The sequence below is a fragment of the Alligator mississippiensis genome, chromosome 16 (genome assembly GCF_030867095.1).
Source record: "Alligator mississippiensis isolate rAllMis1 chromosome 16, rAllMis1, whole genome shotgun sequence".
Taxonomy (NCBI): domain Eukaryota; kingdom Metazoa; phylum Chordata; order Crocodylia; family Alligatoridae; genus Alligator; species Alligator mississippiensis.
Window position 1 is genome coordinate 10,574,920 of NC_081839.1, and position 27,843 is coordinate 10,602,762.

Below are 27,843 nucleotides of genomic sequence, written 5' to 3' on the forward strand. Positions count from 1 at the left end.
ATTCCTGAAGTGTAATGTGACACAATGGTGTGCCACGAGTGACAGAATTGTGTTGCAATGTCCCTGTGTAAATGTTCTCCTGCCCAGTCTGGCCCCCTGTGCCTTCCTCAGCTACTCCAGCAGTGCTTGCACCTGCTCCTCCTGGGACTGCCACTGATGCTGCCTTCCCCTGCTCTTCCCTGCTCTCAGGCAGCCTGCACCCCCACCCTATGCTCCTTGCATCCTGCTTTGCTGCAAGCAGGTGGATGGATGCACAGGATGGGGTGGACACACAAATGGAACCTAATTTTGCAGCCCAGCTTCTCCCCTCTACTCCTTCCACTGTCTCGGGGTTGGCAGGAGGGGCTGTGGGGGTTGTTGCTGGTGTCTAAAACCCTGCAGGAGCAGTCTTAGCAGCAGAGGCTGCCCTTGCCCCCTAAGGTACAGGCCAGGGGTTGGGAGGGACCAGACTGTGGAAAGCGCCAAGCACAACAGGACGAGGTAACGGTCCTATCTCTACTGCCCAATGTAGCACCAGCTGGAACAGTGACATGCAACTTTTTTTAGCCTCAAGGTCCCCCTCCAGTTATTTTTCTGAATAATATCTATGATATCTATATATAGATATGAGTGAAGTGTGCCACTAGTTTTAACCCAGAAAAAGTGTGCCTCAGGTATCAAAAGTTTGGAAAACATGGGGCTAAACAGTTGGAGGGCCAGTCTTTGCTGCTGCCTTGCTTTCAACAGGTATGCATGCCACATGGGCCTATTCCACTCCAGGTGCAAAAGGAAACCAAACTGCTTAATTGTTAATCCTTCTGCTATGCAGCTACAGAAGTACCACTTGTTTCTGAAGCTGAAATGGGATTTAGCCCTTTGACTATTTGATTTCCCCCCCCCCAAAATATTTTTCAGCTGAAACTATTTGCAGATTTGGCCCAAACTCCAGAACAGTTTAGACTGACCTGAAAAGAACAAGCTGTTCACACTATAAATGCTGCCCATCCTACTCCCAGCCAGGTGCAAATACCTGTGCAGGAAGAACGAGGTGGGAAGTTCCCCCAGGAATGGCACCAAGTGTCCCAGGAATTGTCCTGCACCTGGGAAATGACATGAAGGCACAGAGCAGCTGGAAGTGGCAATTTCCTAGCATTACAGATGTTGGAATCAGCAGAAAAGTAGCTGCTTCTAGAAGGGCAGAGGCAGGAGAGAGGTGCAGGGACATTCTCAAGCTCGTTTGCCACGTAGAATGGAAACGCCATTAATTCTTGGGGGTGTCAGTATGGCCATATGAGACGGGGCTGAAATGGAAATGTTCTGCTTGCAGAGAGGATATGATAGCAATCTTTAAATACTTGAATGGCTATCAGAAAGAAGAAGGGAAACACCTTTTCTTTCTTGCTGCAGAGAGAAGGATGCGGACCAACAGCTTGAAACTGCAGCAAAGTAAGTTTAGACTGGATATCCAGAAGAACTTCACTGTTAGAATAGTAAGGCAGTGGAATAGATGGCCTAGGGAAGCTGTGGGATCTCCATCACTGGGGGTGTTCAAGAGGAGGTTGGACAGCCACTGGTCAGGGATGATTCAGGCATAGCTATGCCTATGTTCTACCATGGGTATTTCCCATGCTTCTGAGCTTTGCTGGTCCCCATTCCCCCTTTTCTGCTACATATGTCAGGGTGTTTTTAAGCCTCCCTCAGATGCATTGGGTGTTGGCTACAGCCAAGGCTGGGGACTTTGGTTGGGGTGTGCCCATGCTTCTGCTGGCATCCAAGCAGTCTAGCTTCTTGGTATTTTTGCAAGGAGGCAGGTGAACTTCTGAAGGGTCCTGAAGTTATTTGGAATAAAGTAAAGGGCGAGTGTAGATTGGAATAGTCATTCTGCAATAGCACCCTGAATGGGCAAGCCCTTAGTGGTCTTGGGACATGCAGTTAGTGCCAGTTTTTCTCAATCCTCGTTCAGCAGTGTTCCCTGAAAGTGGCATGATTAGTACTGCACACTTCACTGATGAGGAGCCTTGTACCTGTGAATGGGTTTGGGTCAGACAGACTTCTGCAGGGACAGACTGAGTTACAGTGGCATTTCAGCATTTGTTTCCCTTGTCTCCATTCAGTGCCATATCTCTCTGCTTCCTGGACCATTATCCTCAATTCCTGCCTTGTCTCCCAATTAAATTATTCATTTAAATTTTGATCTTGGAAGTAACTCCCCACCAAATTGACATAACAGCTCCTCCACCTACATAGTTCAATTTGCTGAGTGGTTTTGTTGTGGGCTGTGATGTATATTGGTGTTTTGGAAGCTTCTAGTATTTCAGCTCCACTCTTGCATAAAGGAGATTGCAAGCCTCTCAAATGAAGGGTGACCATTATACTATCCCGTTTCAGATAAGGTTTCAGTTCAAAGGTCTGCACAAGCCTAGTAGCTCACCAGTCTCTTGTCACCAAGCTATGCCAGTTCCTGTAGTCAGTAGCACCTAAGGGAGTGATGTATCTAACATCCCAGCCAGCCGCTTTACACTCCCCAGCCCAAATGACCTGGTGCCCATTTACACTTGGGTCAACTGAGGCGCACAAGTCCACATTGAGTCTGAAACTCATACTCTGAAGCTGCAGTAGGACACTTTACCTGCTCTGCCATTGTGCCCTGAGAGGGTTCACCCACCCAAAATGCCACCTCACCTTCTGTGCGGCGGACTCGGCAGTTCATGACATCTTGATTAAGAAACGAGGGCAATGCAAATTAACCCAGCAAACATTAACTGGGTTAACACTGGCAAATGCATAGGTCCAAAAATGTAACTGCAAATGGGGATTCTTTGAGCGGGTTCATTTCTAGTGAGGTTCCACAGGGATCCGTTCTTGGCTCTCTCTTGCTCATCATTTTTTATCAGTGATCTGAAAGCAAACATAAAATGCGTACTGACAGTTTGTAGATAGTAACAACTGCTCCTGGAACACTGTTCTGATGTCTGTAATCCAAAATGATAGTGAAAAATTGGAGAGCCATCAGAGAAGAGCCACAAGAATGATTAAGGGGTTGGAACAAGGGTTTTGGAACCAGGGCTCGCTCTACATAGCTACAGGGAAGGTTAAGGGGCACCGTCTATAAGTCCCTACCTGAGAAACAGAACTTTGATAATAGGGGGGGATCTTCTGTTTAATAGACAAAGGTTTAAAAAGGTCCAGTGGTTGGAAATTGAAAGCAGATTGATTTAGATTAGAAAGAAAGCCCATGTTTTTAATTCAAGGGAGAACAGCTCACTTGGATTTTTAGTGGATTTTCCACCATTGGCCATTTTTAGTTCTGATGAGGATTAATTCTGGAAACACCTATTGCTTGTGATATCTATGGGAGGTCAGATTAAGATGGCCACAGTGGTCCTGTCTGTCCTTGTCTGTGAATCTGCGATTTAAAATCAACCATAGATCCCTTTCAGAAGTAGGCTGCTTATTTCAGACCAGCCCAGGTTGGTGGTGTTCAAGAGTGAGAATGACTTCACGGTCTCTTGTATGTTTTTCTCAGTCCATTTCCTAGTGCAGATGTATCCAGAGCAAAATCTCACTCTTAATTGAATGATAGGTGATCTTGCGAGCTGTTAACAGGGTCCCAGATATAAAATGATTGGCAGGCAGCTGGTAGTATTGTTGCAGGTAGTGTTGCACCTTTGCTTTAGCTGAAGGGACATGTTTGCTGTCAGCTGTGGTGCAGGTCTTTCAGCAGCTATTACAAGTTACCTGTGGAGCTGCTTGCTGTCTGCAGGGTCATACAACTGCTGTCTGTAGGTAGGCCTACACAACTAATACATCCTATGAATCATGGGACCCTGGAAGCCAGACTTCTTTCGTACCCCTGTAGAAAAGTCTTTCCTGGTCAGAATGAAGTGCAGTTGACTGAGCTGTATGGGGTAATTTGCTCTGCTCTTTAGTTGTGCCCTATCCTTGAGTAAACTGAGATTTTCAACCTCTCAAGCAGTCTGTTCCCCACCTTGCATAAACTGTGAACTCTTCAAAGTTGTAGCAAATTAGGTTCAGACTCGATATGAGGAAAAACTGTTTGCACTGGTGAAACAGTGAGGCAATGGAATAGATTACCAAGGGAAGTTGTGGACTCTCCATCACTGGGTGAGTTCAAGAATTGGATAAGCATTGGTTGGGGGTGATCTAAGAGTAGCTACATCTGGAGTGCTCTGTAAAAAGCAACAGTTGGAAACCAAGGACCCATCCCCTGCATGTCCACGTGGTTCGTTAGGAGATAACAAGAATAGCTCTGCAGCTCAGAGCAGGTAGCTATGGGAGGGAGCCATACTCAACAGCAGGAGAATAAATCTGAGCTCCACAAATTGCCTTAGTTATGAAAGAAGATGAAAGCAGCCTGGGTAAGTGTATAGCGAGGATACATAAAGGGGAGTTCTGGCTGTCTAGATAGAGCAGTAATTCTCAACCAGGGTGCCACGATTTCAAATAGGGATCCGTAGTGTTAAAAGCATTCTGAGCTGTTGTGGTCTTTCTGAGTTCTTTGCAACAGAAAAGAGCTCTATTTTTCTCTATAGTAAAAATGAGTAAAAAAAATAAGAGCTAGCATTTTCCAAGCAGTACCTTTAGTCTAAAAAACTTGAAACTACTGAGTTAGAGGGCTTATTATGTGGAGTCATGTTTGTGTTGTCATCAAATTGCAGAGCAGAATGGAGGATATTTGACTTTTTCCCATGCTTCTGGACTTTGCTAGTTGTCACATGAGGTCAGGAAGGTATTTTTTTTTCCTTTCTTCTGTTGTTACAGGTGTCAGGAAGGGTTTTTTTTTTTGTCTTCAACAGCATTGTGTGATGGCTGCAGCCAAGCTTGGGGATTTTGTGTGATATGCTGACGCTCCAAAAACTCAGAGGTTCTGGTTTAGAAAACGAATGCTCCCAGAGTCCCAGCTGGCTGACCTCAGGGCCAAACCAGACTCCACATTTGGGGACCAAGGAGGAATTTTACTCCATGGTCACATGGGTAGAGATTGTACTGAGGGGCATGGCTCTCTTCCTTGGATCTCCTGAGTGCATTTTAACAACACTTGCACTAGTGTTTGTTCCCCTGTTTTATCCCAGGCAGGTTAGGTTTTTTTTGGTGTCTGAGGGCCTTGCAGCTGTGTGACAGGGCTGTTTGTGTAGTTTTAGGAATAGCTTAGACAAGTGTATGGTATAGTTTGGATAGGAATGATCCTGCCTTGAGCAGTTAGACTATATGATCTCTGGAGATTCAGTCCAGCCGTACTTTTCTATGATTCTTCGCAGGCTTTGACATTTGCAAAGTCAGGTGATATTTTGTATTCCTGACATTTCTGCAAAAATGTCTTTAAAAAGGATTGATGGAAAGCTGATCTACAAGCAGCACTGAATGAACCTCATTCCAACTCTACTTGAATAGCAAAACTATCCACATGAGGAGTAACTGAGCAAACAGTCTGCTAGAGGAGGTAGAAACTTATTAAAGCAGGAGGGATTCCTAGTGCCCACCAAATATTGGAGGCTTGCAGGTACTGGGGCAAGTAGGGACGACCCCAATCAGAATCGTGAGTCAGGTGCTCCAAAATCATGAAATTGGTTTTAAAAAAATCTCTTTTTTTTTTTTTTTTTGTGTGTTAATAATCCATTTGGGGTTTACTTGCTTTCCAGTTTTGAACCTTTTATGCATGAGGTTTTCAATTTCCCTTTGCAATCATGAGAGGTGGAAGTTTACTCATTTTCAAAAGACAGCTGAGATTCCTACATCTTCATATGACTCTAGGAGTTGGAGCATTAAGTACAACATCAAATAGCATAACACTTGTGATGAAATCCTGAGAGCTGGCAATACTGGACTGAGATATATCAGTATTTGAAGAAAGATTGGAAATGACATGGACCCAAATTCTGTGCAGGTTGCAGAGGTAATATGCATTTCTGCCTTTTTCTTCACACTTGCTTTCAGCCAGATGGGACTCTGGGAGCATTAGTTTCCTTGTCTGTATTCCTACATCCACCCAGGGCCAGTCTCCATCCATAGCCCCACTTGCAGCTTTTCCTGCTTCTGTTAAGAACCACAGGCACAGATGGAGCCTAAGGAGGGGAAATAACCTGAATTACCTGAACTTTTCCAGGCTTTACTAAGCTCAGTCAGGCTCAGAGCAGTTAAGTTTTGTTCCTGTCTCTTCCAAGTGCCCTTGCCAGTTAAACCTCATGAGAGTCGATCATTCCAGCCTCCCTTCCCCAAAGCTTTAGTTTAACTAGAGGGATATGCACAACTTCTACAGTGCTGTGAGTACATACTCCAAGGCTGAGTGAGCCAGCTGCTATGCTTAGCTCAGCTGCACACCGGGTGTGCCATTGCACCAGACATAGTCCCTTAGGGAGTATTACTGTCTTGTAATTATAAATTGCCCTTTCCCTGTGTAATGTTGCCATTGCAGCCATCAAGGCTGAGTGTATTGCTGGGGCCAAGCCAAAGGTACCGACTCTCTTAAGAATCTGTCTGGGATCGAGCAAGAAGCTCCTTTGTTTCTGTGTGAGCTGATGAGCTCTTCCCAGAGAAGTGTTCTTGGGATTACTGTCAGCTGAGTTCGGAAATCCGTACAAACCAAGTGTCATGATGGCCAGACTTTGCCAGCCAGCACGCTCACTAAGTTTTAGCTATCAAGGCACTTGTTCTTATTGTGTGTGTGAGTACCTGTTGTGCTCAGATGACATGCATTTCTTATCTGCGCCTCCCAGTGTTATCAGAAGCTTGTCCACTGGTTTTGCTCCAAGCCTCTGTCAGAAGCCCTTATGGAAAGTGAACAGGTATAACTCCTTCAGAAGGGAGAGGGAGTTAGTCATGTTAGTCTGAAGTCAGGCAGAAGGCAGGGTAGGGTGGCACCTTGGGGCATATCCAGATTAGTGCACAAGTGCAGTTTGCGGTGCTGTAGACCATCTGCAGCACTGCAAACCTCATGCACTGCACATCCAGGTGTTTGTGATGCTGCCGATTAGCAGTGTTATGAGGTTGTTTTTTTACACCAAAATCCTGGTGTCAAAAAACCTGTAGCAGAAAAAACCAGAGCCAGCTGGAGGTAGACTCCGGCTGCTGAACAGGCTCTGTGTGTCCGGATCGCCACCACTGGAGCCTTGGAAGGCCCCCAGCACCCCAGGTAAGACTCCTGGGGCCAGCCCAGGTGCTGGCCCAAGCCTCCCCTACCCCACCTAGGGTAACCTGCCGCATGCCAGAGCGTGTGTGCACAGGTGTTCCCCAGGGACAAGTAGCAGTGGTGCAACTATGTGCCACTGCTATTTGTCCCCATGAAAACATGTGTACACACTTGTGGGGACACACCCTTAGAGTCTAATTGGTTTAGAGAGACAACCTTTCTAGGCAATAGCCTACCATGTCAGATGCTGTGTACTTTCCTGTTCCCAGTGTCCTTGGACCATGCAAGTGTCTGGCATTAGGCTATCTGTTTTGCCATGTTCACCTTTCAAGCTTGGGCTACACTTCCTTGTCAGTTAGGAGGCAGTGCTTTACCAGCCTAGCGAAGCTGGCATTAAACCATACTGTAACTGCAGTCATGGTGGTACGTTGGGACTTGTACTGGTAGAATGGCATCCCTGTCAGGAGCACTTTGCCAAGGGAAATGGACCAGCAACCCTGCATGTGGATAAAAAGCCTATAATGGCAAAAAAGTTATTTGCCAGCACTGGGAACTAGTGCCTTGAACGGATTAAGGGCCTTTTTTTACTTAATGTATATCAGGGCTTTCTCTGGTACACTTATGTTACTTAGGGGGCTGCCTTTTCTATACTCCTAACCAACATACCTATAGGAAAATCTGGTAAATGCAGACCAGGCCTTAACAAGTGTGGCTGGGGAGCCTTAGGTGAGTTTTAGTTAGCAGTACAGAGCTAAACTTGGGAACATCAGCATGGGCAGCATGAGTGTGTTATCTCTACTTACCTGTTCCCCTCTCACCAGAAACCATTAGGGATTCCAGTCTCCTCCCAATGCTCACATTTGTGCGATTGGATTGCACCCCAGATTCTTCCTGCAGCAGGAATCTAGGCAGCGTGAGACCCCGTGTGACTTAATACAAGAGCTGATGCTTTCACTTCCTCGGAGCAAGATTATTGTAACTACTGGCAGTGATCTCTCTGTAATGAGGCTCTCTAGTAATTACAGACTTTGAAATACTCATGGCAATGTCATGTCTGATCTTTCAGGTGGGCTGTTTTGGCACTTGTCATGGGGTATACATATATACAGTGTTTAATTTGTGGGGAGGGGGGAGTTATTTTCGCATACATTGATATTTCCCCAAGTTGGTTTTACTGTTGTCATGTTTGGTCTCTATCAGCAGTTAATAAAAAGCAATGTCCATTTATCAGTCGTGTGTTTCTATGTAACTTGGTAGAAGATGTCTTATGTTTTAGTAATCTGTGTACTCAACAGGTTTTCAATTATTTATTGACAATCCAACCTATTTGACTACCTGTCAGCCAGTTAGCTTTCCTCCCAGACAGTGGCCAAATGCATTTCAGAAGGAAAATGCATCCGGTGCATATCAAAGAGGACACCTAAAAATTGTCAGGCAGCTTTCCATCTGTTCAACTAAAAGAGCATAGAACAATTCAGAGCTTACCAGCAAGACCAAAATGCTAATGTATAAGGCTTGTGTACTCAACACTCTCACATATGGCGAGGAAACATGGACAGCTTATACATATCAAGAGAAAAGGTTAAACAGCTTCCACTTGTGCTGTTTATGCCACATACTCAACATCAAATGGCAAGGTAAAGTTACCCACGCAGAGATTCTTCAAAGGGCAAATTTACCACGTGTGACAGCCCTACTCAAACACAGATGACTGCGGTGGCTAGGTCACTTGAGCAGATGGGAATATGGAAGCATACCTAAGGACAAGCTATATGGGGAACTATTGAAGGAACAAAAACAGTGGGACATCCTAAGCTTGACTACAAAGACACGTGCAAGTGACATATGATGGCATTTGGAATCGATCCTGACCAACCTTGGCAAGCGATCATAACAAGTGGCATCATCGTCTCCACCAGGGCATCAAAGTCCATGACAGAAATTGGCTCCAGAAGATTGAAGAGAAACGAGCCCATAGGAAGCAAGCAGGTCCTGAACCACCCAACCATGACGTACATTTGTAACCACTGCCACAGATCATACAAATCTTGGATTGGACTATTCAGTCCCATGAGACGCTGCAAACCAACTACATAATAGGCTGCAGTATCCACTGCCTTCCATAGATGAAAGGATACCAAAGATGTCCATCTCGGGGAGGAAGTAATGTGCCAAGATACAAATATTTCTGTCCTCCTTGAGTAAAGAATAAGGCGGGGAGATGATGATAAGGGATTTAGAAGAAGGCTTTTTGGGCAATCGGTAGCCAAGACACCCAAAGTCTAAGGGAAGGAAAGTACTGTTGTCAGCGAGTGAGGGTGAGTGCATCGTGGCAACATGTGTTTAGAAGACAAGTGCCATGTGAGCCGTGCAATGAGCCCACACTGAGGGTAGCCTCAGTGGTGATGCGATCTGCAACGTGTGCAAATTGTGCTGCACAATCTAGGAGAGTAAGGGCGAGCTCAGTCCACAAAACTGGACAAGCTAGACAGATTTCCCCAGAGTCCGCTATAAGGCCCAGGGCAGCTTATAGAAGCAAACTAACATAAAAAAAGTAAAACGAGAAAAACGGGAGCAATAAAATGACTCGGAAAAGCTAACAGAGTTATAGAGCAACATCCCGCCTCCCCACACCCATCCCCTTTAGCGTTGCCTGTTCACACCTAGTGAAAAAGGAAGGTCTTGCAACACTTCCAGAGGATGTCCAGGCTTGGACTCCGGCAGACCTCAGGGGAGAGGGAGTTCCAGAACTGGGGTAACCTCCGTAAACTCCCATGTGTTTTGGTGTTTTTGGAGCATTGATGGTATTTGCCGGAGGTTGCCTTTGGCTGACCTTAAGTATCACAATGAGATACAAGGGAGAAGGTGGTCTTATCTTGCTCCCAGCTAACACCAGTTAAGATTCTTGCCCCTGTGTTTCCTTCCTTCTGTTCCAGAACTGCACTGATCTGATGGTTAGAAACCCATTTCTAATTTTCAACCTAAATTTATTTATGGCCAGTTTATACCTGTTTTTTCTTGGGCCAACCTTGTGCTTTAGCTTAAACAGCTCTTCTCTCTCCCTGATGTTTTCCCTTCTGATGAATTTATAGAAAGCAATCCTATCCTAAGCCTTTGTGTTGTCAGGCCAACTTATTTTAGTCTTTTTGTCCATTTAGATTATCCATTCCCCTGGTCATCCTAGCAGCTCTTCTCAACACCTGTACTAGTTTGAATTAGGACAGGTGTTGAGAAGGATTCTCCCCCAGTGGTCCTCAGCCTTGCAGGACTCGAGGCATCCCTTGATAGACTCAAAGCACACCTCAGAAAGAGCCAGACAGCTGTTGGCTTTCACTTGCTCCTTGATCATGGAAAAGTAAAGAGCAATTTTTCTGTTTTAAAGAATTCAGAGAGACCACAGCAGGTCAGAATGTTTTTGACACCGTGTATTCCTGTTTGAAGTCTGAGTTTATCTTGTGAATGGTGTAGAGGTGTTAACACTGCTAATATTATGTGCAGCCTGTGGGACTCTTGAAGGGAATTCACAGCACTCTAGGATGTGGTTGAGGATCACTGCTTTACACCCTTAATGCAGGAGGACGCAGGGTTGGCATGAGGCACGTCAGAGAGAGAAATGGATGTGTGGACAATACATCTTGAAGAACTCCTGGTTGCTGAAAAGTTAACCTTGTTTTTTTCCATACACTGGTGTCCAAATAGATTAGATGTACTGCATGTCCTTTGTTATAAAAATCAGTTAACTTATCAAAGAAAGCCATCTGGATTTTCCAGCGCAAAAAAACCTTTCGTAAACCCATGTTGCTTTTTATCCCGTTTTCCATGTATCTCTGTGTTTTTAATTATTCTTTCCTTCAAAATTTGTTAAAAAATCTTGCATATTATTGAGGCCAGACCGAGACGTCTGTTGTTACCTAAGTCACTTTATCCCTTTTGTGAAAATACACATTATGTTTACTATTATCCAGTTATATTTTACCATCCCCAATTGAACAGATTGCTTCAAAATGGATCTTACTAGAGTTTTGATTGCACGCGTCAGTTCTTTCAGCGTTTGGGGAACGCAGTTATGCGATTCTCTTGACTTGAGCGCATAAAGGTCTTTGAATTTTGTTTCTACTTTGGGTGTGAGAAATTCCACGTACCCCGGGCCTGTCACAGGTTTGCATTTCTCTTTTTGTATAGCTCTAAACCGTTTTCTCTGTCTCTTGGTCAGCCTGTGGCTTCATGCCTCTTAGCAGCTAAGTGTGATGCTTGGAGCAGTGGCTGGCAACTTTTAACAAGCTGCGGGTGAGAACAACTTGGCTTGTTCTGGGTGGCTGCTGTGGCATCTCAGCAGTAGAAAGCTTTCCCTGCACTGTGCTAGAGCTGTGCAGTTGGGAGCTGTGCCTGCACTGCCACTGCTTCTCCCAGCACCCCCTGCTCCCCAGCGGCAGCATGGGTGCAGCTTCCAGCTGGAGGGGAGCTGCACAGGTGCTGGGCGGCTGGAAGCTGTAGCAGTGCTGCTGCCACTTGTATGCCCCCTTTTCTTGGCTGAGGGCAGGGGCAGCTGGAGACTCCCCAGTTTTGGTATGTCTGTATTGAGTCCCCACAGGCAGGGGGAGAAAAGGGAGCGCAGAAAGAAGTGACAGCAGCACAGCCCAAGCTTCCAGCTGCCCAGCCCTAGTACAGCTCCTCATTGCCTGGTGCTAGCATGGGTGCGGGGACAGGCAAAGCCTTATGGCTCCATGGGCCAGATCTAGCTCATGAGCCATATGTTGTTGACCTTTGGCTTCGAGGTGTAGGTTTTTGCTCACTGACTGGTTTTAGAGGCTTATCTACTTGCTGGAATGCTCATGTAAAAAAAGCTGGAGGTGTCTGTATTTGATATTATATTTGATATAATCAGAGAGGATTGTGTGAATGGCTGCATTTTATCCTTGCCAGGTGGTGCCCGGATAATTTATATCATGACAAAACTCCAGCTCCCTTTTTTTCTTCATTTAATAGCCTTCCGCTAGAAGTTAGAATTCCCTTTGCCAGCAGCTACAGCTGGGTGTTAGGAGCTGCTGCAGCCGCATTTGCACCCAAGTAGCTCTGCCACCCCTCAGTAGCTGACTCCCAGTACCGCTCTGGTGCCAGGGAGCACAGCCCAGAAGGTGCTGTCCTTTTGTTTCTGTGCTGGTAGCAGTAGAAGAATCAGCTTGACAGTGTCTGCAGTGGTAACCAGGCCTCTGGGGCTCCTGGTGTTTGTCCTTTTGGGATGCAGCCAGGACTCCTCATTTGTCTCTGAAATGGGGTTTCTTGATGGTGCTGAGCTTCTTCTGCAGCACTCGGACGTGAGTGCTCAGGGAAAGATGCCAGAGCCTGTGATGAGGAAGCAAGCCAGGCCAGTGATATATTCCATTTACTCATGACCTCTCTAATTCATGGAGTCCGCTCAGTACATCAGAGGCACATTCAGCAGCTAGGCTGCCAAAAATATAGCAGCCGAAGGCAGGTAGGTGGCTAGGACATTGGCACAGACAGTACCGGGCGATTTTTAAGGCTCTGCTGCCATCCACAGAAAGACTGCACCAAAGGCCAAACTATAAGGGTGCTGGGAGTGTCAGTGGCCACATCTACATGAGATGCTACTGCGTAGTAGCATTGGGGGGCACTGACCATAAAGTGATGCTACTGCACAATAGTAACAAGCTACTGTGCAGTAGCTTGTTGCTACTGTGCGGTAGCGTCAGAAAAAAAACACACGGGGCATTAACACCAGTTACTGTGCAGTCATTTAGTACTTGGTTATGCAAGTAACAGCTGCTCAGTCTGCTGCTCGTGTAGACGCAGCCAGCATTGCTTCATTAGTTTCCTTAAGATGCCCCAGTAGCATTGACACGCATAGTAAACGAGAGCTTGGTACACAGTGACACTTTTCGAGATCCCCAGTAATAATTTCTGCTTCTAATGATGCTAAAACTCCCAGAGTAGCATCCAGGTACACTCCCTGTCAATTAAGAGGTCCCCAATGTCTGAAATAGATTCCTTGTCAAAATTAGGTTACAGTCACGTTAAGGTTGAGAATATGAATTAGGGATTTAGGAAGAAATCCAGTAGGGGTATGCTGCGTTTTTCCCAAACCGGGTCAGTATTAAGGGAAAAACAATCTAAGCAGTCTGGCAATGCCTAGCCAGGGATCCAAACACCCTCAGTTCGGTCCTGATGTGACATGAGGTATTAACAATGCAGTTGGTAACAGCAAGGTATAACCAGGTAGTTATGATTAAGATGCTTCAGTGTGTGTGAGAAGGATGGTTTTATGGTTACAGCCCTGGACTGAGAACCAGGGTGGCTGTGTTGTGTTCCTGCCTTGGTCACAGGATTCTTCTTCTTTGTGGTAGTACTTTATAATTATCCATGTGGACCTGTCTATGCTGCAACTTTGGCGCGTCTTCTTGAAGGTATCCCCCTGTGATTGCTCCCAAACGTTTAGTTCTGCAGTTCTTGAGAGTCACCATTGTGGATGAATTCTCTCTTATGCTCTGAGGCTCTTCTGGACTCTTTAGGGCAGGGCCTCTCTTTTCCTCTGTATCTGTGTAGTATTTGACATAATGGGGCCTTAATCTCAGTCATGGGGTTTCCAGGTGCTAACATGACACTGATGCAAAGAAAGAAGTTAGAATGCTGTCTCTGTGATGGCTCAGAAAATGTACAAGAAGCAAAGTGTTTTTCTTTTCCTTTTTTTGTGATATCTTTTACTGGCCCAACTGTATAGTTGGGAGAGACATTTGACAAGCTCTTGGGCACAAAGCAGCTGCTGGTGGGTGGTCATTTCTATTCGATGTGGAGACTAGCATCTGATGTGGCCCTTTGTTAAACTTCTTTCTCAACAGTTTGTCCAATAAAAGATATAGTTTAAAAAATGCTTGCCTCATAAAAAAGGAAGCGAGCTATGGTTGTTTAAAGAGTATGCAGCCACAGTGTGGCTTGGGTTTGGCATTGAGTTTAATGAAGCCGAATGCATGTAGTTAGATCCACTTTGTGGTAGACTGAGGGGAAAAATTTGCCTATGGCTGAATGACACCCAAGGACATGAGAGAGGATAAGCCCCTTGTGCTCCCAGTTAACTAGAGAACTCTGTGTAGCAACCTGACTACAGAGAACAAATGTCAAGCTGCAAAGTTTGCTCCTTCTCTAATGCAAGTTGCTAATGAGATGATAAAGGCTTTGACACTCCAGCACCATTGCTCACTAGGGCTAAGTACAGACAGTCAAAAAGCCCAAGGCTGAATGGATTCGATCTTCACAGGTTAGTGTAAGCTGTGTAGATTGAACTGATAAACATCTGTTCACTTGCTTATTTTTGATTCTGGAAATGCAGCCACATGCCTGCAGTAGCTCAGGCCAGAAGCTGGGGTGTATTAGAGCACGCCTGCCTGCTCAGCTGGAGCAGACAGGGCCATCCCACCCACCCTGAAAAGGGGAGAGGGGGGCTTGCAGGGGAGTTGCAAAGCATTGTGGGATGCTGGAGGACTGTGAGTTAACTTGACTCTGGAGGGGATCTGGGACAGAAGTTCAATAAACCTATGTAATCTAAATCAGTTGTCTGATACTACATCCACCCAAGTTTATCTTAAACCAGTTTCAGCCATTTTGAAAGCAGTTTATATGCATTGAACTTTTGTTGCATTACAGATTTAAACTGGTTTCTGATCACTTATACCGGTTTATGTGTAAATTCTGTCCCTAGCCTAGGAGTTTCTTGTAGCTCAGGAAATGCCAAAGTGGTTTTACAGACTTAGCTTTACTTTGTAACTCAAAAGTTAAAGACACAAAGGTTTACGATTGCAACATGCTCAGGCTAACATGGGCTTCTCATTGGAGAGATGTATTATTTTCATGTTGGTTTATTGAAAAGAAGTTCAGGCTGGTTCCTGATGATGAGATCAGTCTTTGTGGCACTGCCTGGGGACTGCAGAAAGTGTAAAAATCTCCTGATTGTTCACTCACACGTTTAAGAGCATAGGACACAGAACTGGAAAGGATCTCTTGGGTCACAGAATCCAGCCCTTGCTATTTCAGGTGCATCATTTAGCTCAGTTCATAAACCGATCAAGCTCCATCTTAAAGCTAGTTAGATGGAGGTTTTGTTTAGCAGGAAGTCCAGTAACAGCCACAAACTAAGACCTCTTCTGCTTGGGTGTTACTGGTACATGCCGCACCTGAAATAATTTTTTTTCTCCCTAACACCATATGATTCAGGTGACCAACAAAGCAACTTGAGTCACAGATTGTCAAGCAGAAGGAAACAGCTGGCTGCTGGTTGAAATTGTGTTCAAAATATTAAGCAGTAAGAGATTAATTAAAGAAATCAGGGGAGCTTGGAGTGGTTTTTAACTGCCCAAGCAGACTCAGCCTTAAAGAAATAGCATTGAAACATCAACCATCATGCTAGTTCCAAAGCAGGCAAGGTTCTTTGGGTAGATGTGATATCTTTTATTAGACCAACTGAGTAGTTGGAAAAAAGTGCTTGGCAAGCTTTCAGGCGCAATCACCCTTCTTCAGGCGAGTCCCCGCTGTTCTGAGACTCCTAGGAACGAGAGAAGCTGGAAGTGTGACAGGATGGCAGTGAGAATGCAAATGGGTGGAAATTAGGAAAACAAAAGGTAGAGCAGACTGGATTCCCAGGAGATCCTGTTCGTGAGTTCGCTGAGTGAGTCAGTCTGTTTTTCTGAAGTCCACGGTCTTTGCTCTGCTGCTCTCCATCCTCCTTTCCTCAGGATCCTGAACTCAGTGTTGACAAACTTTGAGCTGTTACGGTGCTTCTGAGTTTTTTGCAACTGTTCTACTATTTTTTCCTTAGTTAGAAAACGAATTAAAATAAAGATCTAGCTTTTTCTGACTGGCGCCTCAAGTCTAACAAGGGGTGCCTTGAGTCTAAAAAGGGACTGTCTTGGGACCTTCCCCACTTATAATATTGGATCTGGTACCCATAAGCCTTAGCAATGGGACATTTTCAAGGTGTAGTACAGTCATTAAATGAAAGGAACCAAAGACATGCAAGATGCGTGTGAATTTGACCACTCCCAGCATTGTGCATATAGAGCTGGTGTTCTGCTGCCTGAGCCATGCCATCTGCCATGCTCCCTCTCTTTCTCCCAAAAAAACTCTTGAGCCCCCTCTGCTTCTTTGGTTCATGGCCAGACCTTTTAAATTGGGCATGTGGCTAGGAAATAAAGACAGCCCAGCAACCTTTAAGTCAGGGAGAGCAGCAAGTTAAAGAGTTTGAACAAATTGCATTATTTTATTTGCAGTTTTAGGGATGGCAGAAATACATCTCCCAGCAATTTATTGATGGTGCCGAGCTCTTTCAGAAAGAGCCTGCTGAGGGAAGGTTTTTCTTTATCATCAGAGTCTGTGTGAGAATTATCTATTACCAGATTAATGGGTCCCAGTGAAGGTGTCAGCACAATTTGTGTCCACGAGTCTCCATGTCACCCAGGTTGACATATCACATGAATATGTTTGCTGAAATCCTTATTGATGCCTGGATGCTGCTGCCTCTGTACCCCAGTCTAAGAGAGCTATTGCTTGCACACAGGCAACCAGAGCATATCCAACAGACAACTGCCCAGAGGTCCCAGGCATTTCAGACAAAGGCAGCTCCAGCTCCTCGGCTTAGGTAAAGGATTACATCTTTCTTGCAACCTTGCTGTTAAATGTGGCCTGATGCAAAGGGGGCATGTCAGACCAGGGCAAAAGGAGCATGTCATATAAGAGATAAGATGCCCTAAAAGTATTTAAAAGCTAGATTTTTGTAAAGGTGCCATCTGCCACCGAAGGCATTTGAAAAGAGCTGTCCCATGATTATATGAGCAAAGACCCAAATGACCAGCCTGAGCTGACACTGCCAGCCTGTGGTCCCCACAGAGTCGATACGGCCTCTCACACTTACGTGCATAAGCAATAAATCAGAAGGGCCTGAAAAGAGAAGGCTGCAATTCAGCTCCCTGCAGTCATAGCTAGCCAAACTTTCTCAGCACAGCCAGTTCAAGACAATGTGACAGCCGGGCATGAAACCAGGGCACGTCTAGAGATGCACACAGTCCAGATCCTGCCAAAGTCATAGATTTTTGAGGCTGGAAGAGGCCACTGTGGTTAAATAGACTGTCTGCATGGCACGGGGTGGATGTCATTCTGAATTAATTCCTGAGTGAAATTGAGAAAATGTTTTTGAGAAAGTTATAAACTACATTTAAAAATTGCCAGTGATGGAAAATCCATCACAACCCAATAGCTAATTACCTTGCTGCTGAGAATTTGTACCTATTTCTAGTCTGAATTTGTCCAGCCTCAGCTTCCAGCCATCCATGTTATATCTTCAAGTGGAAGTAACAAATTTACTTGCAAATACTCACTGTGCAGTAGCACTCGTGTAGACTCTTGATTGTTAGTAATTTTGCTCCCAGTCAGCAGGCTACCAGGGGGCGGGAGATTGCTCCTTGCCCCTGGGAGCAGCAGGCAACTCCAAGCCCCCAGCTGTGACATTGCATTTGGGGAGTGGGGACTGGGAGAGCCTTAATCTCCCAGCGCCAGCTCTGCAACTGCACCAGCACTGGGAGCTCCCTACTGGCAGCGGCTGGGGAGCCAGTTCCCCACTCAGCTCTGCAGTCATGTTGCTGAGCAGGGCACAGACTTGCCAGCCCCTGCCCTGCTGTCATGGAGCGGGGTCTGGGAACTGTCCCGGTCAGGGGCAGGTCCCAGCCCTGTGCCCCGATTGGGTGATTGTGGTGTGAGGCTTGGAAGAACCTGCGGGGGGGGGGCAGGTCCCAGCTTCATGCCCTGATCTGCCAGTGGGGCAGCTAGTAGTGAGACCCTGGCTGGGCAGGGAATCCCCGCCCAGAGAAGGGCTTGCAGCTAGCTGCCCTACCGGCAGACTGGGGCAGGGAGCTAGGATCTGCCCCTCCCCTGGAGTTCTTTCCAAGTCCCCTGCCCGGGTCAAGGAGCCAGGGCTGGGAGCTCCCTCCTGCCAGGGCAGGGGGACATTATCCCCACCCTGGTAGCAGGTAGGCCCCCAAGGGCAGGGAGCAATGTTCCAGTCCTGGCCAGGAGACAGCGGTCTCCTGGCCTGTTGCTTGCTGCCAGTCCCTGGGCAGTGGCAGAGAGCATGGGGCAGTAACTATTTTTGTCTCCCTCCTGCTCCCTGTCCCCTACCTTCAGCCCACACTTACTGTACTGTATACCAGTGCCAAATACAGAAGCAAGACATCCTCACTACTTTAAATCTCCTGTTTATTCATCCAAGAAGTACATTAGACCTTTTGGACAGGTCGCCCACATTTTTTGATTGTGACTATCCCCTTCCACCTCAGAGTTCCTGCTTCTCGTGGTGTTCCCCATCGATGCTCCCTTCTCCTCTACCACCCTCACAAAACAGGACTGCATCCAGCCCTGCCTTGGGGTCCCTTGGGACTGCCCCTGCCCTGCCCTGCCCTGCCCTGCCTTGGAAAAGCCATTGGCACCGTGACTCATCACACGAGTTTGGTGCAGCAGTATTCTGGGGTTTACCTTCCGAGGAGGATGAAGGAGAGGATAAATTGGAGACGGGACATAGCCAGTGAGGACCCTCACCCTTGCAGCTGGAAGAGTTGCCCTAAATAATGCTTTAATGACTACTTGGAGTTATTGCAATGTCCGGTGTGGGGACTGGCTTGGTTTTTGAGCAGGAAAAGTGAAGCTGCCCACAAGAAGTTGAGTCTCCACTGCCTTGTCCTTGGGTAATGCCTGTACAAAGTGGGTGTGGGATACCAGTAAGAGAGTGCACAGAGGACGTGATGGCAGAAGCAGGCTCCTGCTGTGCTTAGATTGCACTTGAAATGGGACTCCGCATCCTGGGGAGGCCAGTGTTGTTTTTATCCATCTGCAAGGTCCTCAGAGGCTCTAACAAAAGCCTGCAGGGAACAAACATAAAACCTTAAAACTAGCCATAAAGCCAGGAAGGAGCTGCGGGGTTGTAAACAGTGCTGTGAGGGAGCCCCTACACTACCCAGATCCAGACAGCTGATGTTTACTCACCAGCCTTGCTCCAGCCTCCTGGGGAGGACAGGAAAGGAATGAATTTATTACTGCAAATAGCTTTAAAGTAATTAATTGATCTTGTCAAAGGCAGGAGATAATTCCATATCTGTATAATCCCAGCAGAAAGATCCATCTCATCCCCTGACAGGGCTGCTTTGATAGAGCCATTTCACAATCACATGCTGAAGTCAGAAAGAAGGACATTATACTTAATGATTCTTACTAATTACAATGAAGTGAGCATACTTCGTCCTAGATTCCCTGGGCACAGCTGGGTCTTTCATGCCAAGCTGTACTCCTCAGGCATGTTTGTGCACACAGTGATGGCTTTGGTAAGCATTTATTTACAGAACAGAACAGAAACTTTTTGCTCCCCTGGCACTGGCTGTGCAGGAGACTGGACTTTTGTGTTATATTTAGGGAGCCTGCTGGCAGTACTATCTATGCCAAGCATGTACAGCTGCTACCACAATGGGGTCCCGATTCCTGGCTGTAGGTCCTAGGCACTGCCATTGCACACAAAGTATGGTGTTTGTGCGCGTACAGTCTGAAATGCTGCTGGCATCGGACATCTCAGCACATCCGCAGGGAGCAATGATCATCAGTGACTCAGTCACCATAGAGGCAACAATGTCTTGAAATAACCAAAGGGCAGCACCTGAGTACTAGTGGCAGGCCAGGGCTCTGCTTCCACCAGGCTACTTCCTTGGTCCTTGCTCCAAATGGCATTAAGGCCCTCATTTCTTGTAAAATTAAGAAGCTTCATGGGCCCTCCTGTAAGGGAAAGAACCCAGGCTGAATCTATATGGCTGATGCTTCAGCCTCCATAACAGAGATCCATAGATTGTAGGGCTGGAAGGGACCTCAGAAGATCATCGGGTCCAGGCCCCCGCAGCAAGCAAGAAAGACAGCTGGCATCAGGTGACCCCAGCAAGGTGACTGTCCAGCAAGATGGACAACTGGGGTCAGGTGACCCCCCAGCAAGATGTTGCAGACCAAGTTCTGCCTCTAGTTTCCTCCATGCACAACACGCAATGGGGGCACTCAGCAATTGCTGCATGGAAAGGAATGCCCTAGATTCCAGGCTGGGTCTTGCTGCACCGCTGCTTCACTGCCAAACTGAGCCCAGGAGATATTGCAGCCCCAGGAAGAAAGCACAGTGGGGAGCACCATGGTGCCAGTTTTGCCGTTGGTCTTCAGAGCAGAGCAACACCGTATTGTGTGATTATCTAAGTAGGTACTTGAATTTGCCACAATTTCAAGGCATTTTTAACTGAAAATTAGAATTTTAACCTCTGGTACAAGGCACAGGGAAACTGTCTCTCTTGTGCTTTCCATGCTGGTACCCAGGCATCGTGGCAGAGGATAAAGAGGGGTGAAGATTCTTATGGAGACGAGAGAGCAGGAAGAAGCAAGGTGGAAGGAACCCTGCTGATGCCCTGAGTTGGTCATTTGAAGCAGAACCTCCTTTCACTTTATGCACCCAAATGGTAGTTACTACCCACATACCTGCCACTTTTGGCATTTCTGCACAGTTTGAGATAAAATTCCACATGAATTGTGGGCACACAAGCACCCACAAGTTTACCGAGCCTGCTCAGTATGCTGCATTCTGGCTTGGAAGGTGGCTCCTGGGTAAGTGAGTCACGAAATTGTAGCTGGGCAAAACCCTATGAAGGAGGTATAAAGACCCTGGAAGAGAAGGACCCTCCTGTGTTTTAGCCCACTTGCCTAGAAAGTGTGAGACCCAAGTTCTATGTTCCCCTCTCATCAGGAGGGGATCCGCATCTCTCCAACTTTGTAACATGGGTGCATCTACACATGATGCTACATTGCCATAACGCACTATGGCAATGTAGTGCCCGTGGTCACAAACCGTGATGCCACAGCTACACTGCCGTAGTGATGTGCTCCCGTTATAGCACATTGCTACAGTGCCAGGTACATGTGCCAGGTCAAGCATCATCCATTTGCTTCTCCAGCACTTCCCTTGGCTGGTTCTCTGAGCTGCCAAGGAGGAGAGATTTGTGGAGCCAGGAGGAAGAATGCAAGCAAGAGGGGATGTGGTTTTGTGAAATGGCTATGACCTGGGATGGGAACAAGCCCTGGGTTTAAACCTGGTCCCTTGCTCCTAGTGGGATACAGACTTCCCTACTGCACTGCTCTTATGGCTTCTATCCAATAAATGTTACCTGCAAGGGGGCAGTGATTGAGCACATGGAAGCAGATTGCAAACTGTGTAAAAGTGCAGTAAACAGCAGTTACGCAGCCAGGATACTGCCATTTGGATGTGTAAAGTGAATAGGAGTGGGCCTCCTGGAGCAGTGTGATGGTATTTTGGATGTTTTCCAGTTGTATTAAAAACAAAAGTTAGGAAGATTTTATTTTTCATGTGCTTTCTTGTTGAAGTGACTGAAGGTTGCAAAGTCCAGCTCTGAGCAGTTAGGTTGCAGCAGAGTTCAGATCGCCCAGGCCACCTATAGCAACAGAGGTCTGGAATGGGCTTCTGGACCTTTGAATCCAGTCCAAGGCATTCACAGGCACCCACGTACCCAAGGAGTCCCCAACATCTCCACTCTAAACCCTCACACACAGCTGAGGCACCATGCCCAAAGTACTGAGAACGCCCTACAACACACAAGAGGTAAGAGCAGGGGGGAACAAGGGCACTGCCAGTACAATGGGAAAGAAGTAATTCGTTTATCTGCTCAGAAGATCCTAGAAAAAGACCGTGACTGTCTTCCTGAAAGAGTTTGGGTTCTTGTTCTCCTGCTGTGGGTAGGGGGTCCAGGGAGAATGATCTAGCCCACCCTTTGTCTGGGAAGTGCATTAATTCTCATGAAGGCGTGTTAAAACTGACCCGATAATTGCTCTTTATCTGCAGTAGAGGCTGTTGTTCACAGAGTAGCAGTGCCCTGATGCTTCCCCCAGATAAAAGACTTCAGCTGCTGATGTCTGGGCCCAGCAGAGACGGTCACCTGCCTGGTAACATCCCTGTCCTGTGACTCATCCTGAGGGGGGGCTGTGACCACTGGCACCCTTTGAATGCAGTTCTCTCTCTCCCCACCCCTGCTTGACTTCCAGCTTTCCGTGTTAGTTCCAGGGGGTTTGTGTTAGTTCCAGACCACCCCAAGGTGGCTGTTCTTCCCTCCCTCTCTGTGTGACTACAGGGGGGCAAGCAGGGCACCACCCTGGTTGTAGGCTTGAAGGGGTGCCAGAATGGCAGCCTGGGCAGTGGTGGTGGCAGGAGCAGTTGGCATGTGGGAAGACCGCACCACCACTGCTATAGCAGGAGCCACCAGGACCTGTGAGTCTCCAATAAGAGTGTCACCTCCCCACCCTACCCCTGCCTTCGGGACAGTCCCCTTGCTCCACCCCAGCTCTCAGTGCCTCTGTGCCTGTGCTCTTTGGCCTCTCTGCCCAGGGCAGTAAATTTGCTAGTTGTGCTTCTGCTCTCCACTGTCAGTGAGTGCATGGGTCCTGCTGATCTCCACTCTCCATCTTGGCCTTTATCTCCATGTCTTCTCCCTGGCTTGTTCATAGCAACAATGGGGTCCTTGTCCTGGTGAAGGTGTCCCAGTTCACTGAAATCCTCCATCTTCCTCCTATATTCCTTCATTCTTGCAGTAATCCCCTCTGCACCCACCCTTGACAAATGTCTGTCTATTCTTGAAAGTCTACAGTGAGACATCCCCAGAAGCACAGACATCATGCTGTCTCAGACAACACCATGCAGCACTGTGCCCAAGGCTGTATCTCTGCCTCTGCCAGGGATGACCCCTTCCTTTCCTTTTCTTATACCCACCTCTCTCCCCACTTCCCTAGTGCCCTTTCTGCATGGTACATTCTCCCAATCCTGGTTCCTCTAGCCACAGTCCTTTCTTCACTCACAGTCCTCCCAAGAGCCACTTCTTCTGTATCTCCCACTAGATGGGAGCTAATTGACATAGGTCTCTGGGGGTGAATTGAACTGTTTCTAGGACATCACTGATTGGGAAGTAGTTCACAGTTGATGTGGGTTGGCCGTGCCCATGCACAACACTGCTAGCGGTTCATTTGAGGAATGGCAGTGCTGTTGAGTCTGCCACCAGTGGGTAGGAAGGAGTGCCCAGATCATCATGCCTTGCAGTGGCAAATCCCCAGTGTTTCTATAGGACCCTGACTAGCTGGACACCAAGGAAGACAAACGGGAAGATGCCAGTTGCCTACAATTCACTGCTTCCTCTTCTCTTCTACCTTTAACTTCACTAAGGACCAATTGAGTTCAATAAAGACCATTCCTTTCCTTTACCACACTCTTGTGTGGTGCTACCCTGACTGGAGGTGTCTGGGAGGGTGGTCTGCCTGGATCCCTGCTTCTGTGCACCAGGGCGCTCCAGGGGGACTGTCCACAGTATCTGCCTCCTACCGCAATTCCCTAGAGAGCCACTTAATTAATTTTCATTACCAGCCATGGACCCTGCTTCAGGGCAACCTAGAGTGATTTGAGGTGCGGGAAGGTGGATTTACAGCTTTAAAAAGATTTTTGCTGGAAAGCTGCTTACTTAATTTCAATTGCTAGCAATGGACTCCACTCTGCAGCATCACAGACTTATTTTGGGTGGGGGAGAGTGTGGAAAAGTGGCCAGATGGCCTATGGGAATGATTTAGACTCCTGCTTCTGGGTTTTCAGCATGCTGTGTGCTCTGGGTGGTTGCCCAAGGTCCCTGCCTCACACCACAGCTTTCAAAGGACTTTCTTCAAAAGCTGCTTAATTACTTTTAATGGGCAGCAGTGGACCCCAGTCCATACCATGCCAAACTGATTTGGGGACGGAGAGGAGGGGTAGCCAGGTGTGGGGGGGGGCTGCTCTGGACCTTTGCTTCTGGGTTCCTGGGACCCTGGGTGCTCTGGGAGCTGTCCAAGGTCTGCCTCCGGCTGCGCTTTAAAAAGACCTTTCCTAGAAAACTGTGTAATTAATTTCAGTTGCCAGCAATGGACCTCACTCCCCAGCATCACAGGATGATTTGGGGTGGGGGTGAAAAAGTGGCCAGATGGTGGGGGGCTGCCTGGCTCCCTGCTTCTGTGTGCTTGGGGGCTGGCTGTTGGTGGGGTGGGGGGAACTGCCCAAGGTCTTGCCACTTTTGAAGAGCACTTTCTGCCAAGGGGCTTGTTAGTTTGCTTCTATTAATTGCAGTTGACCAGGGTTCACTGCATCCCAGGCTGATCTGAGGTGGTGGCATTGGCCAGCTGGCGAGGGGGCCATCTGGGGCCCTGCATCTAGGTGCCCGGGGGCTGAGAGCTCTGAGACTCTCCACAGTGTCTGCCTCATGCTGCAGCTTTTGAAGAACTTCCCCAGGACGCTGTTCAGTTCATTTCAGTTGCTGGCCTTGGATCCCACATTTGGACTGAGGGTGGTGGGGTCGCCAGGTGTGAGCCTGCAGCAGTGACTGGGCCCCTGCTTCTACTTTCCTGGGGGTTGGGGGCTCTGGGGGCTGCCCAAGCTCTCTTCAGCCCTTAAAGAACACTCCCCCAAGCCACTCATCAGTTTGTAGGGTTGGGAACCAGTTGCTATGAATGCAGGAAAAAACCCCCTGCAGCACGCTTATAGGCTTGGTAGTGCTATGCTGGCTAGCACCACAGCTGAAAGGGTTCTTGGGGGTCATGATTGACCACAAGATAAACATGAGCCACCAACGCAATGTCGTAGCTGGTAAAGTGAACAAAACTCTGGCTGGCATCCATAGATGCTTCTCAAGCAAATCTCAGGATGTCATCCTCCCGCTGTACTCGGCCTTGGTGAGGCTGCAGTTGGACTACTGTGTCCAGTTCTGGGCTCCGCAATTCAAGAAGGACATGGAGAAGCTTGCGAGAGTCCAGAGGAGAGCCACACGTATGATCAGAGGACAAGAGAGCAGGCCTTATGAACAGAGGCTGAAAGCCACGGGTCTCTTCAGTCTGGAAAAGTGCAGGCTCAGGGGTGATCTGGTGGCAGCCTATAAGTACATAAGGGGTGTGCATCCAGATCTGGGGGAACACTTGTTCACCAGAGCACCCCAGGGGATGACAAGGTCCAACAGTCAAACTCCTCCAAAACTGTTTCAGGCTGGACATAAAAACTCCTTTACTGTCCGAGCCCCCAAGGCTTGGATTAGACTTCCCCCAGGGGTGGTGCAAGCACCTAATCTGGAGAGCCTCAAGAAACATTTGAATGTTTATCTTGCTGGGATCCTTTGACCCTAGCTGACTTTCTGCCCCTGGGGCAGGGGGCTGGACTCGATGATCTTCCGAGGTCCCTTCCAGCCCTAGTGTCTATGAAATCTATGAATGGGAGGAAATTGGGGGAAGTGCTTTGTAAAAGCCATGGAGACCTTGGGCAGCCTCCTGGAGCATCCAGCCCTCCAGGAACACAGAAGCTCAGGCCCAGGTAGGTTTCCCAACACCAGGCCACCCCTTCCCCAAATCAGCCTTGGGTGTGTAGAGCAGGGTCCAGTGCTTACAACTGAAACTTCGAGGAAAGTCATGGCAACTGAGCCCCTCAGCATGGAGAAACAAGGGTCCAGGCAGGCTCCCACCCAGCTAGCAAACCTTCCTTCCTTCCCCCAGATCAACCTGGGATGCTGCAGATTGTAGTCAAGTGCAGGCAATACAGGCGGGGCAGTAGAGTTCTGGCTATGGACCAGAGCATCCAGTTGCCATGAGGGGAAAGTGTGAGGAAGTGCAAACTTGTCTAAACCAGCTTGTATATCTGAACACTTGTGGTTTATACCACTATTGAACCAATCTCAGTGTTACATGTGTCTGCACCCTGAAGGGTCAGTACCTGCTCTTGGAGCCTGTCTTGCCTTGTGCAGCTCTGTCGTGCTGGAGCTCTCATTCCTGTATTGTGTATGAGCACCGATCTCGAGTCCTTTCAGGGACAGCTCTGTCTGTGTCTACTCAGCACATTCAGGGGGCTGGAAAAGTAATGTTGCCTTGCACAAAATTTGCCATGTGAAATCTATACTAAACAGCAAGACCACTAGGGATAATTATGACAGTCTGGGTCAAGTGGCTGGCTGTTATTTCTGCTTCAAGGAGTGTCTGTAGCTATCCTCAGGGGAATCATCACATTGGCCAATAAGAATTGTTTTCAGGAAGCATTTGTAATTATTTAGCGTTCTCCAAGGCATCCGTTTTCAATTTGTGGTACATGTACCACTAGTGGTACATGTTAACATAATTACTTTATATGACAAAAAGTTGGTGGTGGTACTTAAGGTTGTATCATTTTAAATTGGTAGTGTGCAATCTGTTTGAGTTTGGGAACCGCTGCTCTAAGGCAAGCAGACCAAGAGCACTGGGAAAATAGAGGCACCAGAGATGAGAGCAGCTGCCCTGGTGCCCTAGGTGCTCTCTAGTTAGTTAACATCATTCTTATGCAACTGGCTTCTGATGCCTAAAGGCCATGTAAGGCGATCTCTACTTTTGCAAAATTCAAGGGATGGGTCAATTGTAAATTGCTGCATGTATTATCTTTAATGGCTTTGCACAGCTCAGATTACCCTAGAGAAGCCGATAATGAGGTGCAGCTCTCCAATTAGAGGACATCACAAAGGAGTCAACTCGTCTGTATGCAGCGGTGGTCAGTACTCTGCATTCGCTTTGCAGAGGACCGTCTAGTCTCTTAGGGTCATGTTACAGGTTACCTTTTTAAGCCATCATAAAAGCATTCACAAAGTACATTAACCCATCATAAGTACCCTGTATACGTTTTAAAGTTATGCCACTCAGAACAAGGTTTATCTTTGAACCTTGTTACCTATGCTATTCCAGGGTATTGTTGGTCAGCTGCCTGGAGATGGTGATCAATTTGCAGTCCTCCAGAATCCCAGGATGGACAACTCTTCGCGCTCTACCCTTTTCTACCCTCCAAATCTTGACTGGTCTCCCCCTACCCCCTCAACCCTGAGAGCAGCCTTCTTAGCAGCTGCAGCACAGGGGGAGTTGCAGAAAGCTTTCCCTAGGCTGTATGATCTTGCCTGGCTGGTCTGTGCTGAGCACAAAGTGGCCAGGGCTTGGGTGTCATGCAACCATGCAGCCAGGGGAAGCATGCTTTCCATGGCTCCATGTTCCCACCCCTGCAGCTCTCCATAGCTCCCCATCACCTGGACTTGGTGGGGAGGGGGGCTCCAGGAAGCCTCCCCCTTCCTCCTCACTACACCAGTTGAGAACAGGGGGGAAAAGGACTAGGAGCTGTGGGAAATTTTCAATTAACCTCAGGTAAAGTGAGTTTAATCAAAGTTTCCCCATGCCCAGCACCCAGCTTAAAGGTTCAGGCATCCCTGAGCAAGGCTGAGTTGCGGTGGGGGGCCTGAGGTCCGGTTTGGCAGTGCTCTTTGCAGGCAGCTGGCAGGGAGTCCGCTGCCTGAGCTCTGCTCTTCAGCCTCCTCCCTCCTAGGCAAGGACATGAAGGACTTTGTGGGAGAGCTGGGGCCCCATAATGCCCAGCTTGGGACAGGACTGCAGGGGGCTCAGCAAGGTTTGTTACAAGTGGCTGGTGCTTGTCAGACCCCCACCCACCCAGGATGGGAATGCATAGCCCCCAGGCCTGAGCAGCCCCCTTCCCAGCCTGCATGGCCCCCCCCTACCCTAGACCCGATCCCAGCCCCTCCAGTCTTCCCCAGACAGAACAGCATTGGGAGGCTAATTGGAGC

General features: G+C 47.7%; 1 protein-coding gene across 7 annotated transcripts in view; it reads left to right on the plus strand.

Moving 5' to 3' along the window:
• Positions 1-27,843, plus strand: part of CTXN1 (cortexin 1) — a 177,488-nt gene that overhangs the window by 113,673 nt on the left and 35,972 nt on the right. Inside the window, exon 1 of one of the 7 annotated variants that reach the window (XM_019491248.2) lies at positions 4,289-4,358. The exons of the other annotated variants lie outside the window; for them this stretch is intronic. The gene's annotated coding sequence lies outside the window, so the exon portion shown is untranslated. Of the gene's footprint in view, positions 1-4,288; positions 4,359-27,843 lie in introns of those variants that run through there. 7 annotated transcript variants of the gene reach the window in all.